The following is a 12,149-nucleotide window of genomic DNA, read 5'->3' as shown; positions in this document are numbered from 1 at the left end:
TGTCCAGGAGGATGAAGGGAAGGGCCAATGGAGGGTAGGAAGAGAGCAGGGTTTACTATTAGAGCCAGGGGCAGGTGCCATTGAAATGCATGTCTTTGCTGGTTCAGAAAAGATCTGGGTCTGGGGTGGAAGGCAGGGTCAGGAATCACTGTGCTGTGTCTTTAAGCAGTGTGTAACCCTGTGGGAGGTGCTCTTGTCACTCAGGCCTCACTAGCCAATCGGACCCTCCAGGTACCTGCCAGTCAGAACTTGTGCAGGGTCTTTCCGGTTACCAGCGAAGCTGGCGCCAGTGTTTTTGTGTGCTGTGATGTGACTGCTGCTGCGGGAAGCTATTCATAGAGCATGGACAACCTCCAAAACCACAATATGGTGAGCTGGCGGCCTATCCTCAGACTGGGAAGAGTGGCCAATTGAGTCATGGGAGACAGTGTGGTGTGTCCTCCCCACTGGTGGGAGCCAGTGGCTGGAAGGATAGTTCTGCAGGTTCTTGTTTGGTCCTGCGCGGTCCAGTGTGGTTCTGCTGGTCCTGCATGGTCTTTGAAATTCCTGGGCTGGCTGGCAGCCTCTGTGTGAGTTAACTGCAGTCTGCATCTGTGCAGAGCAATGGGAGTGGGACTTGATTTGAAATATTCTTGTTGTTGACATCATTATGAAATGGGGGCAGCCTTAGTGCTCATGATGTTGCTGCTATGAAACACAGATTTTCCAAACTCAGAGAGCCCAGGTCCCTCTCCTACCTTCCAAAAGTTCTGCTATGTGAACTCTTCACATTTAAGAGTTGGATCCATGTACAGTTAATTATGTGGAGCTTGTAAACAGTATCTCCTGTGTAAAGTGGCACTTGATGGTACAAGGTCTTACTAGTTCTTAGGAGACATTAATTCAAAGTAGAATTTAGGGAAAGGATGGCTGCATCACAAATACCACAAAGATAAGTGCTATGCTAACCATGCCGGTTAGAAATTAGTATGATAAGGTTTAATTGTTTGTTCTCCAAGATTAACCATTTACATTCTCATAACAAAGAAGACAAACCTGATTTCCAACCAGCACAAAGGTCCATCCAGTCATTAAAAACCCAGACTCTAAATGCTGCTAAAGTGACCATTGCATGGTCACAACCAGCATTAATACCTGCTGTGCCATAAAGGTACATTAGTTCTAAAACAGGGGCCTCTCTAGGCTTTTTGGAAAGTAGTTTTGAGTCAAGGTCTTCTATATTGATTGAGGTGGACTTGAACCTTGTCTCTAGCCCCACAGGGCATTGTCTTTGTTATCTTCCTGGCTCATGACCCTAAATCTTTTATTATACATCTACAGCACCACAGAGTTAGTTCTAAAGTTGCCAGATTGAGTCACGTAGTGGACCGTCCACTTCAGAACAAGGAAAGGATTTGTATATGGGGCATGGCTTCTCCCTTCAGACCAGAAGAAGAACAGTGTACTCTGTACACTGCAGGGGGAAATGGACTAGAGAATAGCTTGATCACAGATTGAAGTTGAAGGCAGTGAGCTAGCTGCAGGGGTCTCCATTACAAAGAAGGACTGATGGGGCAGGTGAGTGACTTTCTCTATAATTTTCCTGCATGTATTATTTCCTTCCATGTGAATAAAGACAGACTGAATTGGTGAGTATACAGTTTGGGGTAGATAGCTTGAACTACCAAGTATTCAGTTTCCAATTGGAGAACTCTCCTATGTAGATATGTGCAATCCTGGCTGACACAGTTCACTCAGATGTTTGAGACTCAGGCCATTGGCTGTAATTCCATGTGTTAGCTTACAACACTCAGTGGCCAACACTTTACATGGGACAAAGTCATACAGTCTCTCTCTCTCTCTCTCTCTCTCTCTCTCTCTCTCTCTTGCGGTTTTTTGAGACAGGGTTTCTCTGTGTAGCTTTGCGCCTTTCCTGGATCTCACTCTGTAGAATAGGCTGGCCTCAAACTCACAAATATCCACCTGCCTCTGCCTCCCAAGTGCTGGGATTAAAGGCATGCGCCACCACCACCTGGCTATAAAGTCTCTTATTAATGGTATTCTCTCTACCAGGGTATTACCTACTCCATTTTAACACTAGTATACCTAATTGTCTTTCCAATTATTTTTATCATTATAAAACATCAATTATTGGTATCATTTTAAAAATTCATTATCTTTAAATGCATTACTGTAATTTTTTTCTATTTATGAATGTTTCCCAGTTTCAGAATTTCAATCCATTTTTTTCTTAGTGCTCTTTTTTTTAAATCTATTTATTTATATCAGTTTATAGCAGTGGTTCTCAGTACTCAAGATCATGGCTCCCTTTGGGAGATCAAATGACGCTAGCGCAGGACTGTCCTAAGATCATCGGAAAACACAGTTAATTATATTGTAATTCCTGTGTCAAAAATATAGTTATGAGCTAGCAGTGAAAATTGTTTTATAGTTGAAAGGTCAGCATATCATGAGGAACTGTATTCAGGGCTCACATATTTATGGTCTTGCTGCTTAAGTGATTGGATATAATTCATATATTGGCTTTAGATCTTGAAAACCTTCTCATATATTATTGTTTCTTTTTTCCTATTTAGCAGGAACTGTCAACATGACACAGCCTAGAGTCATCTGAGGGAACATCAATTTAACAACAAAAATAGATCAGAATATCTGATTACTGTCTCTGAGAGTGACTGTGTTGATTATGATTGATGTTTGAAATCTCTTCCACTGAGTTGGCAATATAACTAAATGGGGCTGGACTGGACAAGAGAGCTAGTTTAGCACAAGACAGTGACAAAGCAAGAGAGAAGCTAGGTAGCAATGTTTCCTCATGTTCTGTCTCCATTTATTAGCTTGAGTTTTTATCCTAAGCTCCCACAAGGATGGACTGTGACCTAGGGGATCAATCAAAGGAATCTCTTCATTACCTTTTGGTAAGATAATTTAATCACTGCAACAGAAAAGAAAGTTGGAACAAAAATGGTACCTCAAATGTGATTTTTCTTGCTGCAAAGGACGTAAAAGTTTCAGGCCTGCCCTTACAATCCTGAATGGAATTGTTTTATTGTTTTAGTATCCAGCCTAGGGAGGCCACTGATAGATGGCAGCTCTCCCCCCCCAGGTTGAGCGTGCTGAGGTTATACAGTCATGTACTTCTATCAGTTGTAAAAAGTTAGTGTTAGATCAGAAGAGCTAGGTTTGCTGCTTCTTGTAGACTTAGAGTTGAAAGTTGTGCAGCCAATGAGAGCTGTATAACAGAGCTATGGAGACTGAGGGCTTTTGGTCACATCCCTTGTGCCATTCACAAAATTGGGGGGCGGGGCATGATATGGGAGATTTTACAACAAAAACTCAACAAATGTGGAGTAATGGTAACCAAATTTGGCTACTTGTATGGAACGCAAGAAGAGTTTACCTTACTCAACACCATCTGAGTTACTCTGACTCATACCAGTTAGGAGATGGATCCTAGAAAATGGAATTTTAAATAAAAATGATCTAATGTTGGAATTTGTAATTCCCTTCCCAAGAATAGGGCTGGGCCCTCCCTCATAAATCATTAATCAAGAAAACACTCTATAATTGAAGGTCTTCTTCTCAAGTTATGCTAGCTTATGTCATTTGAGGAAAAGACAAACAGGACAAGGACTATGAGTTAGGAGCAAGTCTAGGCTTTGTAGTGAAAATGAAACCAAACAAAATATCAAAACAAACAAATAAACAAACAAATAAATCCTCACAATTAGTTCATCTTTTAGAATTACTCTTTTCAAGCAATTTGACCCTCTTTCCAAGGCTCTGCAGTATTTGATTATGAAAGCATCTAGTATCTAGTATGTCTGTATTTTGTTAAGTTTGGCTTTTAACCAAGCTTTGAGTTTGTTCAGAGGTATAAAAGAGAGAAGCATGCTTTGGATGTGGATAAGATCTGCTCCAGGTATCATACACTTTGATCGTTATTCCTAAATCATATCTCAGGATGACACCAGAAAAATGACACCCAGAGTTGTCCTCTTGCCCACCCATGAACCTTGCCCACCATACACGATTTGCATCTTCATATGAATACTCATGCAAAATACAAAGAAAAATGAAAGATTAGGAATATTGGGAAGTGAAAATGTCTAGTTCATTAATATTACTTTTTTTGTTCACTAGAGAGCAAGTTGAATTTTGGAACTTAAGTGGGCTGATTAAAGTCTTAGGGAGGCCTCTGAATATTATTCAGAAAAGCCATTTAAAGTAAGAATTTGTAAGAAGGATTGAGTCTAAATTAATGGAGCAGATGTGAGGAATAATGTCTATAGGGTACCAGAAAATGTCCTATTATTAGGGGAATGAAAGAACAAAAGCACACGACTTGTCTTGTTAATGTAAATGCATGTACTCAATATTCTACACACATTTTCCACAGTGCATTTTTGGAGGCCTGGGACAGGTATGGGACATTGTTTCCATATGGGTCTTGTGGATCAAACTAATCTTTAGCCTTGGTTGAAACAGCCTTTATTGTCTGAATCAACTCCTTAGTCCTCATATTTTTGATAACTTTTATTTATTTCTCAGGCCTAATTTGCATGTGTGTCTAAGGCTATTGTAGCAGGAAGTCTTCCCTTGTTCTGTCCAGCCTGGCTCAAGGTCTTGCAGCCACTTATAAAGTAATCACTCAGAGGCTTATATTAATAACAAACTGTGGCTATGGCCTATGGCTCAAGCTAACTAACTCTGCACATTTCTATTAATCTGCATGTCACCACATTTTTCGGGGCTTTACCTGTGTTCCATTTTATGCTGCTCCCTGTACAGCAGGATGGTGTCTCTCCACCTCTGCCTTTCTTCTCCCTGTCTCTGTCTTGGATTTCCCACTTGTCTATAACCTGACTCATCATAGGCCAGAGCAGTTTCTTTATTAACCAGTCATAGCAACACATATTCACAGCTCACATAAAGACCATCCCACAGCACTTCCTCTTTCCTGTCTAACCAAAAAGGAAGGTTGTAACACAGTAAACTTGAACTTTAACAATGTAAAATTACATATAGCATACAGTTATCAAGCAAGAATCACAGTTACAATATCTAGTCCACTCATATTTGGCAAAATTAAAGAAAATATTCTATCATCGATTCTATTTTTGTAAATATAAGTTTCATATCTAATTTGTCTTTTATCATTAATTAAGGAGAATAATAACTATCTAATCTTTAACTCTATCAAATACACCAGAAGGATATAATATTACCTAAGTAAATAGGAAATGCATTGTAAACAACTTTCAACATTCTGGAAATAATAAAAAAAGGGGAAATGTAGTGATACATTGTATACCCTAATAAACTTGCCTGGGTATCCGAGGACAGAGCCATCTACTGGATTAGACACAGAGACCAGACAGTGGTGGCACACACCCTTAGTCCTATGACTCCAGAGGCAGAGATCCTTATGGATCTCTCTGAGTCCAAGGCCACACTGGAAACAGAGCCAGGCTGTGATGGCACATACCTTTAATCCCAGTACTAGGAAGCACACATGCATTTAATCCCAGGAAGTGACATGGCTAGGTGGAGAAAGGTACGTAAGGCATGAGGAAACAGAAATTAGAGCAGTTCAGCTGAGACCCTTTCAGTGAGGACTATGCTCTATATAGTTAAGCTTCTGATTCACATACATGTTTGACCATGAATAACAAATAAGACACCAAGATGCCTTGGAATTAGTAATGATATGGCTTTTCACTAGGTACCTGAAAAAATGGGAAAAATAAAATTTAACCTGTACAAGTTATTAGAAGCAAAGTTATTAGAATAGGCATCTCAGAAAACAAGCCTGGTATTAAAGAAGTGCCTCACTAGCCTTCCTGTTCAATTCAAGGACAAAAAGCAACTTTGTCATTATTCCCACTTTGGGTTAATGGAAGCTGAATACCTCATGTAATCTATCGTGGGGCCATAGGTGGGCCCTGCCAAATATTTCATGATCTAATCAATTATGGTGTAGAAACAAACTTATACTTTTAGTCTTTCTCAGCAGTATGGGTTCACTGTTTCCTCACACAGGAGGACATATATACTTCCTTGTGAAGAGTAATACTTAGTACCTGTGGTAGTCTGCATGTAATTGACCACTCATAAGCTCACAGGGAGTAGCACTATTAAGAGGTTTGTTCTTGTTGGAGGAATTGTGTCACTGTGGGGTTGGGCTTTGTGGTCTCATTATAGGCTCAAACCATGTCCAGTGTCCAAGACCATTCCCTATTGCCTGCATGTCAAGATATATAATGCCCTGCTCCTTCTCCAGCACCATGTCTGCCTGCACACCACCATGTTGCACCATGATGATAATGGACAAAACCTCTGAAAATATAAGCCACCTCAATTATATGATTTTCCTTTATTAGAATTGCCATGGTCATGGTGTCTCTTCACAGGAATAAAAATCCTAACTAAGGCAGTACATGCTTCATTACCCTTTAGAGAGGAAATATTATGAGAAACACTGCTAATTTTACTTTTGATAGAATCACATTATGCATAGGTTTGTGTAATTGCTCATATGATATTAGTCAAAAATCTAGTAATCCACTGTGGTCATTCTTTAGTTCATGTAACATATAATAACAGCTGTTTCACTCATTGTGGTAATAGCACAATAAATAATAGCATAATTGTGTGTCAATAACCTCCTTTTATTTTTTGATCCCAGTAAAATTAAAATAAAGTGGTATTCCAAAATAATTCAATACAATACTTGGAAATTATCTATTTTAGAAAAACATTCTTAAAATTTCATTGGGAAACTGGTAGCTTGAATATTTGCTTTAAAGAGTATTGTTACAGCTTCCACAGTTGGAGTCTTAGCATTAAAACTAATTGGTGGTGGGCATGCCTTTAATCCCAGCACTTGGGAGGCAGAGCCAGGTGGATCTCTGTGAGTTCGAGGCCAGTCTGGTCTACAGAGTGAGATCCGGATGGGCACCAAAACTACGCAGAGAAACCCTGCCTCAAAAAACCAAAACCAAACAAACAAACAAACAAATATCTCAATTTACAAATAAAGTAGTTAAAATGTTTCTAAATTAGAAAAAGTTTTAAAAAAAGATATTGATTTCATAGAATAATTGGGTGGAGAAAAACAACCTGGGAATGTAAACAATATAAAAATTTTCCCACTTCCATTTCTCTTGAAATTTATGTAAATATAAAGACAATTGTTCAGAAGTTCCCTCTTATATAGAAAACTTCCATGCTTGGAATATTTAGCCCATGGTATAGAATGAAACAACATATTCAACATATATTTTTCATTATATTATAGAGTGTGAGTTTAGGCCAACTGGAGATTTCTAATGTGTCAAACAAAAAACAAAATTGTATTCAACTTTATTTGTGAGTGAGTGAGTGTGTGTGTGTGTGTGTGTGTGTGTGTTTTATTGAGAAATACATTACTGTCATATTCCCTATGTAGACAAATCTGGCTTGAATTCAAGGAGATCTGTCTGCCTGGCTACCTACTTCGCTATATCCATTTCTGTGAATGATTTGACAGAGACCAGTGGCTGACACCTGAAATTAAGAAATATTGTCCTGAACCTCAGGACTTCTGCTCAGGTTTAAGCTCGAACACTTGAGTGTATTTCAAAATGGATTTCAGGATGAGTCAATACAAATCAGAGTTGCAATTTTATTTTGAGACAGGGTCTCTCTATGTATTTCTGACTGTCCTTGAACTCAGAATGTGGACAAGGTTGGCCCCAAATTCCCAGAACTCTCCCTGCCTCTGCCGCCCAAGAATTGGAATAAAAAGTGTGTGCCATATCATTCAATTGTAATAATTGGATAATAATAATAATAATAATAAATTTTATTATTTATTTACTTAAGATAGTTTGTATGTAAGTGCTCACTTATATGTGGGAAGGTGCATGTGTGTCATGGCTTGGGTGTAAAAGTCAGAGAACAATTTTGAGTGCTGGTCCCATCCCTTCAGTTGTTTGAGACAGGGTCTCTAGTTTGCCAACACATGTAAATAAGCTTGAAGGATTTCTGTCTACCTTTTATTTTGCCTTAAAAGCACCGGATTATAGGCATGCAACTGTCTTTGTTTTCTTTTTGTTGTTGTTGTTTAGGGTTTGGGGTTTCGGTTTTTTGTTTTGTTTTTTTGTTTGTTTGTTTGTTTTTTGAGACAGGGTTTCTCTGTGTGTAGCTTTGTGCCTTTCCCGGAACTCACTCTGTAGCCCAGGCTGGTCTCGAACTCACAGAGATCCACCTGCCTCTGCCTCCCAAGTGCTGGAATTAAAGGCGTGCACCACCACCACCTGGCAACTATCTTTATAATGTAGAAATAAAGGAAGAGTTAGTTGCAAGGTGATTACTTTTTCTGTTATATCATTTTCACAGCCCTAAAGTTTATTAAGTAGAGCTTTTTGGAGTGAGTCTGTTTTGAGTCAGTCTCACTTTCTAATCCTTTCTGATTTGGAACTTACTATGTGGTAGATAGAGTAGGCCTGGTTCTTGCAGAGATCCATCTGCCTCTGCCTCTGCCTCTTGTGACCATACCTAGGTTAAAGGAGATGTTTCTCATAGATTTAGCACAGATGTTAGTAGAAAGAAACAACTGTGGGAAAGTGTGGTCTTGTGAAGGAGAGCCACACTTAAGAATTGATACAGGGTCTTGTTCCAGTTTTGGTGACTCTGTAAGTTCCATTTCAGTGAATTCTTAGGCAGCCCCTCTCTCCCTAGGTTTGTGTGCCTCTCTCTTCTCTGTTATCTCTCTGTCTCTCTTTCTCTCTTTTTCTTTGGTAACAAGATTATCGGTCAGTTCCTGAGGAGGCTTGGGTGGGTTCTGATTTAATAAGGTAAAAGCATGAGTTAGAAGAGTTCTGCACTGTGCCTTACTCTGTATGAGGTTCATAATTCTGCCTTGCAGTCCTCAGAAAATTGCTGCTTACATCTGAGGAAGGAATAAGTCCATACTCAAAAGGTTTTATATACTTTGGCCTCAAACATGGCTCATTGATACTTGATATACCACTTTTAAAAAGGAATGTTTTCTCTATCTACACAGCAAATTTTATTAGTTTTGTGTGATGGTTAATACTGATTTTCAACCTGATAAGATCTAGAATCAGCCAAGTGACACTCCTTCAGGCACATCTTTGAGGGCTTATCTGGGTCATGTTATTCTCTGGGGTGTGCATATGAGAGATTCGTTTGTATATTATGTTCATTGACATGAGAAGCCTCTTCTCCCTTCCAGAAATGATATTGCCAATTCATTCTATGGTTTTGTTACTGTATTATGTAATGATGACTAATAACATTTATCATTCTGGACCCTGACTGTGGATACAGTGTGATTAACCACCATTACCTGCCACTGTGGTTGCTTTTATAAATCTTCTTTTTACTCACTTTAAAAATTTTCCTTTTTGTATGTCCACATGTTCATACCATGATACTCTGTAAAGTTGAATAAGAAGTCACCCAAGCCAGTCATGGTGTCCCAACCCTCTGATCACAGAACATCCGAGGCAGAGGCTGGAGTTCTAAGGGTTTCAACATCATCCAAGGACTGATTGCACAAAGGGTTATGGAGGCAGGTCTGCAGGAACAGGGGAGACTGTGATGGGCCCAGGCAACTGTAATGTGGGACACTGAGGCAAGAGGCCAGGTAATATTTACTAAGGACTGAGATCTATAAAGTACACTTACAACACAGAAAGGTAGACACTGCTGCTGATCCAACTGGTATCTCTCTACCAGCAGCCTGATCTTACAGTCCAAAGCAAAAGCTTCCAAGCTCCCTACCAGAGCCATGATAGCCAGCTTGATTTGCAACCCCAAAGGGGAGTGAATAGAGGAGGTGGGGTCAGATAAGGCCTGGAATAAGTTAGAAGGGGAATTTATGTGCTCAGAATATAGTCAAATAAGTGGTTAGGTGAAATGTTATGAGTCTGTCGTTACGAGTCTATCATAAATGTGCTCAAACTCTACAATCTTACGGGTGGTTAGGTAAATGAGCCTGTAAGCCACTCAAATAAAACTGCCTCTGTTTTCCTGTGTTGCCATATAATGGCAGGGTAGGGTAACTTTGGTGGGAGCCAGGAAATCTGTCTCAAAGCTACTTTGCACCTGGTATGCAAAAATCTCTTTGTTCTGAGTCAATTGCTATGGAATGCCATTTGGGCTGTGATAGAAAGGAGGGTCTGAGCCTCATTTGCCCAAGAAACAAGACTGTGCCTGGGATCCTATGCATAGAAGTTTTTGGAAGCATATACAGCATAGGAGAAAATCATTGTAGGAACTGGATAATATATATACAAAAGGTAAAATATCACCAAGACCTCTTAAGCCATGGCTTGACCTTTAGAAAGTCCTTGACCTTTCCAAGTAATAGCATTTCTCATAGTAGCCAAATTCCATTACACTTTCCTGTGGCTTGCAGCAATGAACCCAAAAGAAAGTAAGGAATGCATAGTCTGTCCAGGCTGTCTTCATGTTGAGCATTAGCAATGCTGCATAGTATCAGTAAAGTGATTCTTTATTAATCTTGTAAGTGTGTAGAGTAATTTCTCCCTTGGATGGCATATTAATTCTAGAACAGCTGCATTTTCAGCCTTTTAGAAAAATGTTTCTGAGACTCAGGTGGCCTTGATTCCAGCCTGTTGCTCTACAGGGCAATGACCTTACAGTCCTCTATATTACACCTCCTAAATTCTTAAATTTAATGACAGTACCACCTCAGAGTCATGTAGTCGACTCTCCATTGTAGTCACAGGAAAAGGATTTGCATGTGGAGCTAGGCTTCTGCCTCCAGATCAGACTAGGAGGAATAGTGTTTTGTTCACTGCAGGGGGAATCAGGGCAGGCGATCAACTCTGGTTATGAATAAAGACCTAATTGTGGGAGGAGGAGTGATTTTATCATTTCCCAGCATTTTTAATTCATATCATGTGAATGAACACCAGATCGGTGAGGTACAGTTTGTGATTGTTAATTTGAGCCAAAGAATATTGAGTTTCCCATTAAGGAACTCTCCAATGAAGATATGTTCAACCCTGTTTGACACAGTTAAGTTGGAAAAAAAGGACTGAGAAACAGGCCATTCAATTGTAACTTTTCTTGTGTATCTGATTACTGATCTCAGCAGCCAACATGTGCCTATGGGAAAGGTCAATCTACCTCTTATTAATGGCATTCCCTCTACTATATTAGGACCTAGTCTTTTCCAATGACAATATAGTTATGTTTTTTATTTTAAGATTAAATTATATTTATCATTTTATAAAGTCAATTATTGGTATCATTTTTTAAAATTTCATTTTCTTTAAATGCATTGTTGCTCTATTTTCTGTTCATTTCTGTTCTCCAATATTTCTCAGTCATTAATAATATCATTGCTTCTTATCTCAAATGTTGATTATTTATATCTGTGTAGAGTAATGTCTCCTGTAGCTTCGGCTTGCCTCCTGGTATAAAGTTGAGAATTGCTTTGAACACCTAATCCTGCCTCTGCTGCCCGGTGCTGAGAAGACAGTCATGTGACTTCAAGTCTGGGACTTGATGAGTTAATGGGTGTCCTCCAATCACTCTGGCTTTTATTGGACTCATACAAAAGAAGAGGGACCTTTGCAAAAATTGAATTCCGTCAAACAACTTTGAATCTGGTGTAGTGTGACAGTGCAGAAATGGAGAGGCAGAAAGAAGGATGAAAGAACTCTTCATTGCTGGGCCTTGACTAGTCCATGAGAAGGAAAATTAGACCAGTGAACGAGTGTCCTCCTATACCTCTGGCTTTTATTGGGGAGTTAGTTACAAATGAAGAGGGACTTGTGTAAGGATTGAGTTCTCTGACAACTTTGAAGCTGGTGCAGCAACAGTGCAGACAGGGAGGGGCAGACAGGAGGGTGAGGGCTTTCCTGATGTGACAGCAGTTGAGATTAGCCATGTGGAGTCAGGTGATTAACTTTAGGTGATCCATAAATGTCCTGACTGGTCATGTGTTGGGATCCACAGACCAGGGCAATAAAGCATCTAAATGAAGGACTGGCCTTATTGTGAAACCAAATCACTGCCCTTACACGACTTCAACCAAAATTGAAGATCTGGGTAAAATGTGGCCCTGACACATTTTCCTGATTTAAGATGTCCAGCCTGAGAGGAAA

The 12,149-nt window shown here is 39.6% G+C and overlaps 1 pseudogene; it reads left to right on the top strand.

The window, feature by feature from the left end:
• Positions 1-279: 279 nt before the first annotated feature.
• Positions 280-12,149, top strand: part of LOC118570324 — a 36,348-nt pseudogene continuing 24,478 nt past the window's right edge.

This window comes from Onychomys torridus, chromosome 19 (genome assembly GCF_903995425.1).
Source record: "Onychomys torridus chromosome 19, mOncTor1.1, whole genome shotgun sequence".
Taxonomy (NCBI): Eukaryota; Metazoa; Chordata; class Mammalia; order Rodentia; family Cricetidae; genus Onychomys; species Onychomys torridus.
This window is presented reverse-complemented; position numbering and strand designations above follow the sequence as displayed.